This window comes from Penaeus monodon, chromosome 18 (genome assembly GCF_015228065.2).
Source record: "Penaeus monodon isolate SGIC_2016 chromosome 18, NSTDA_Pmon_1, whole genome shotgun sequence".
In the NCBI taxonomy this organism is placed as follows: Eukaryota; Metazoa; Arthropoda; class Malacostraca; order Decapoda; family Penaeidae; genus Penaeus; species Penaeus monodon.
In genome coordinates, this window is record NC_051403.1 from 48,439,003 (window position 1) to 48,444,321 (window position 5,319).

Consider the following 5,319-nt stretch of genomic DNA (forward strand, 5'->3'; position numbering starts at 1 on the left):
CCCCCCCTCTCCCCCCCCTTCTCTTTCTCTTTCTTTCCTCTCCTTCTCCTCCTCTCTCTCTTTTTCTCTATCGCTTCTGCTTGTTTTCGAGAAATGCCCCAAAAAAACGCAGGGGGGGGGGAAGGGAGGTTAACTCATCTCGCCAATTCATTAGCGGGTATCTCTTCTATTATCGCTTGGATTTCATTATGCACCTCCGGGTCGGGGGGAAGGGAAGGGTTCCTCTCTCTTTCTCTCTCTCTCTCGTCTCTCCAATCTCTCTCTCTCATCTCTCTCATCGTCCTCATCTCATCTCATCTCTCTCTCTCTCTCTACCTCTGTCCTCTCTCTCCAACGCTTTCCACCTCTCTCTCTCTCAATCTCATCTCCTTCTCTCTCTCTCTCACTCTCTCCTCTCTCTTCTCTCTCCCTCTCTCTCTCTCTCTCTCTCTCCCCCTCATCATCCACCTCTCTCTCTCTCTCCTCTCTCTCTCCTCTCTCCTCCCCTCCCTCCCTCCCTCCCTCCCTCCCTCCCTCCCTCCCTCCCCCCCCTCCCTCCCCATCCCTCCCTCCCCATCCCCATCCCCATCCCCATCCCCATCCCTCTCCCTCTCCTCTCCTTCTCCCCTTTCCTCTCCCTCTCCCTCCCATCCCCTCTCTCTCTCTCTCCTTAACGAAATCATTACAACAACGGAAAAAATATATAACGCACGGGATTTTTGTCGCAGTGTTATCATTAAAGTGAGAAAAAAAAAAAATTAACAGAGCGCACTAAAAAAAAGAAGAAATTAACATAGCGTGTTTGTTAGCGTGTGCCATTACACACCTGCGCGTGAACTATAGCGCCGCGGGGTCTGGCTTCTTGAGCCTCCTAAGAGTAAACATAAATAAAAGCAAAATGAAGCGAAACAGCAAAACAAAGCAAAGCATCAAAAAAAGAGAGGAAGAGAGAGAAAAAAAAAAAGAAAGATCAAAATAAAGCAAAACAGCAGAGAGAGTTAAAAAAAAAAAAAAAAAAAAAAAAACATCGAAACAAATAAAAGGCAAAACACACCCAAAAAAAAAACGAAAAAAAAATCATAAAAAAAAATAATAATAATAACAAATCAAAACAAAACAAAAATCAACACAGCCAAACAAATACAAAACACAGCACCTCTTGCGTGCATCAACCTCAACCCCAACCAACCCCAGGCAAGCCAACCAACACCCCAAAACACAGCGCAACAGGGGCCGAAATCCCTCCCACGTGCGCAACCAACACCAGGGGCAGGCCGGTGGTGTTGGTGTTGGTGTAGCGGCTCTCGAGTTACAGTGTCGATACAGTGTCCTGCAACGGGCTATATTTAACGCTGTGCTGTGCGAAGGCCATCACGCCACGCCGAGTTACGTCTCGTTGTCAAGGCGTTTCCGACTTTATGGAATTGCCGAAGCCTGGTTGGGGCGCAGGTCTTTAGTGGTGTTTATCCCTCTTTATCTCTCTCTCTCTCTCTTTCTCTCTCTCTCTCTCTCTCTCTCTCTCCTCTTCTCTCCCCTCTCTCTCCTCTCTCTCTCCTCTTCCTCTCTCTCTCCCCTCTCTCTCTCCTCTCTCATCTCCTTCATTTTTCTCTCTCTCTCTCCTCTCTCCACATACCCCCACACACACCACAAATATATATATATAATTTTAATATATATATATTATATTATATATATATATATTATAATATATATTTTATATATATATTTATATATATTATATATATATATATATATGATCTTGCTCCTGTCTTGTCTTTGTTTCACTCCCATCTGGTCGTCTCTCACTACATAGTCCCATGTGTGCGTAAGACTATCGTGTGCGTGTAAAGGGGCGGGTTTGGGTGTGTGTTTAAAATCAGAGGCTAATCTGGTTGCTTGCTTTTCTTTCTTTCTTTCTTTGTATTGTTCTTGCGTCTCTCTCTTTCTTTTTGTTTTCTTTTTTTCTTAATTCGCTTTCTTTCTTTTTTTCTTTCTTTATTTTCTTTTTCTCTCTGTCTTTCTCTCTTTGTCTGCCTGTGTCTGTGTCTGTGTCTGCATCTCTCTCTCTCTCTCTCTTTGTCTGCCTGTGTCTTTTCCCTTTCAGCTTCTCTCTTTTCTCTCTCTTCTCTTCCTCCTCTCTCCTCATCTCTTCCTCCCCTCTCCTCTCTCTCCCTCCCCCACTCCCTCTCTCCCTCTCTCCATCTCTCCCTCTCTCTCATTCTTTCTCTCTCTTTTCTCTCTTCCGCAATTTTCCTGTATATTCGCTTAGCCCTTCAATCACTATTTTCTCCTCTCCCCTTTTCCCTCTCCTCATCTTCCTTTTTTCTTTTCTATTATCATTCCATGTCCCCTTGACGCTTGCTTTTCCTTCCTTTCTTTCTCTCCCTCTTTTGTTTTGCCTTACTCCTCGTTCGCAAATTTCTCCCCTCACCTTTTCATCTCTCTCTTCTCCATTTTTCTTTCCTACCATCATTCCGTGTCTTTTCACTCCTCCCTTTCCCTATTATTCCCTCTCCCTTTCCCCCTGTTTCCCCTCTTCTCTCCCCCTCCTCTTCTTTCCTCTTACTCCCAATCTTCCTTTCTCTGCCCTTACTTCCTCTTCCTCATCCACATTTGCCTCACTCCCTAAGCTAACAAATTTAGCCTCGCGCTTGTAAACTTTTTACTCTTACGCAACTGTTGCTTTTTCCCCTCTGAATTCTCAAAGGCTAAGTAGGTCTATAAGCTGGGAACTCTGATATAACTAAGCCTATTAAATTTTTAGAATCGTAAATGCAGTGGATCGGGCAGACACCGCCACTGTATGTGCAAGAGATAAATTTCTGGAAACCTTAGATTGTGCAAGCGAAATACCGTGGTATCTGTACCCGTTTTCGAAATGCCGATGATCGTAAATTTGTAATAAATAAAACATCATCTTGACTTACACACACGCACGCATCCACGCACGCACGCACTCACGCACATATATACACACACAAGCACACGCACATAAACACACACACACACACACACACACACACACACACACACACACACACACACACACACACACACACACCACACACACACACACACACACACACACACACACACACACACACACACACACACACACACACACACACACATACCACAGAATCTGGAAACACAATACCTAAATATTAAGGCCAAAACACTCGCTATATCTAGGGCACTAACAACGCAATATATAGGACACTAAACAACACAATATGCAGGAACCACATACCGATATGCAGAGGCAACATAACCATAACCAGGAGCAACATTGCAATATATAAGATAACACCAATATATCTATAGGACACCAACAATACAGTATGTACGACGTAATACAAGGGATGTCATATCAACATAGCAACACGCAGTACATCAACATAACATTATCACATCAACATAACATCTATCACATCAACATAACATCTATCACATCACCATAACAACATACAGTACACCAACATTACATGCCCTAACGTCACACTATAAAAGTCACCAAGCAATGATGAACAGGACACCGGACAAAGGACACGGCATGCAGGACATCAACATAGCAAAATATGGGACACCGACGTCGCAGTATATGGGACACAAACACCACAAAATATCCCAACAGATCACAAAGGATACGGTCCTTATGCAACAGCAAAACATCCCACGGGTTACTAACACACCACACCACCACCACACAGTTCACAGCCACACCACACAGGACACATCCACCACCACAGGAGTCACAGCATCATGCATTACGAACCTGCAACTTAGCAACAGCGATGCAACACTCCCGTCATTGCAAGAACAAGACCTTTCGCGTCTACATCTGCAGCTTGACCAGGTAATCGATAACAAAGAGCTAGGTGCCTCACGTGGCCCTGTTATCAGGCACTACCCCCCCCCAACCCCCCAACCCCTCTCTTCCCCTCCTTGTTCATGTTCTCCCCCTGTGCACAATTTGTTCAGTCTCCCTTGTTCATAGTCTTCCACTCCTTACTCTATCTGTTTATTCTACTCCCCCCCCCCTTACTCTGCATGTTTACTCTCTTCCTCCCTTCCTGTTCATTCTTCCCTCCTCACTCTGTTTATTCTCTCCTTTTTCCTTCGTGTTCACGCTCTCTCCTTCCTCCCCCTGTTCATTCTCCCCTCCCTTCCTCTCCACTTTCTCCCTACTATGTGTATTCTCTCCCCCTCTTCTTTCCTGTTCCTTTTTTCTTCTTCCTTCCTCCCTCTGTTCATTCTCTTCCTCTTCCTGTTCATTTTCTTACCCTCCCCTTCCTGTTGACTCTCTCTCCCTTTCTATCTCCCTTACTCTATTTACTTTCTTTCCTTCTACCTTCTCGTTCACTTTCTCTCCTTCCTTTTCCTGTTCATTTCCCCTTCCCTCTCTGGCCATTCTCCCTTCACCCCTCTTCATGTTCACTATCCTCCTCTGACCTCCTTGTTCACTCTCTCCCCTCTCCCTTACTGTTTACTCCCTCCTCCCTCCCTCTCCTCCCTGTTAACTCTCTCTCCCCTCCCTTTAATATTCACTCTCTCCCCTTCGCTCTCTCCCCCACCCCCTCTTATCCCTTCCCCCCCTATTCACACTCTCCCCCATCCCCTCCCATCCTCTCTCCTCCCTAGCCCCTCCCCCCTTTACAGCGCATGGCGCATGGCAACTTGGCACCATGTACATCCGCCGCCAAGTATGGGACTTTGCAGCACTTACATGGCTGCACTTGGCAAGCTGGTTCGGCTGTTTGTGGGAATTGCAGCGCTGGAATTCCGTCATGCAGCACACAGACACACAGGCGAGAACACCTACAGGTATGCATGGGAGTAACAAAGGAAGTCGCACTTGGAAGGACGTAAACAAACAAATAATTACAAGGGTGTATATAAACACACACACACACACACACACACACACACACACACACACACACACACACACACACACACACACACACACACACACACACACACACACACACACACACACAAACGAAGAAACACAAAGAAATCTCTTCGTGAATAACGTGAAAATAGTACCATGTAATAATAAATACAAAAGAACTAATAATATCCATCAAAAGAATAAGAATAAGAAGTTGAAGAAGAAAAGAAAAAGAAAAAGACTAAAGAAGGAGTCAAAGAAGAAGAATAAGAAGAAGAAAAAGAAGAAGAAGAAGAAGAAGAAGAAGGAGAAGAAGAAGAAGGAGAAGAAGAAGAAAGCAAAACAACGACATAGTAAGGAAGATAAGAAAATAATAATCAAGAAAAGCAAACTCTGATCCTGCAAAACCACGTGGCAATGTTTCCCTGAACAAAAGCTCGGGACAA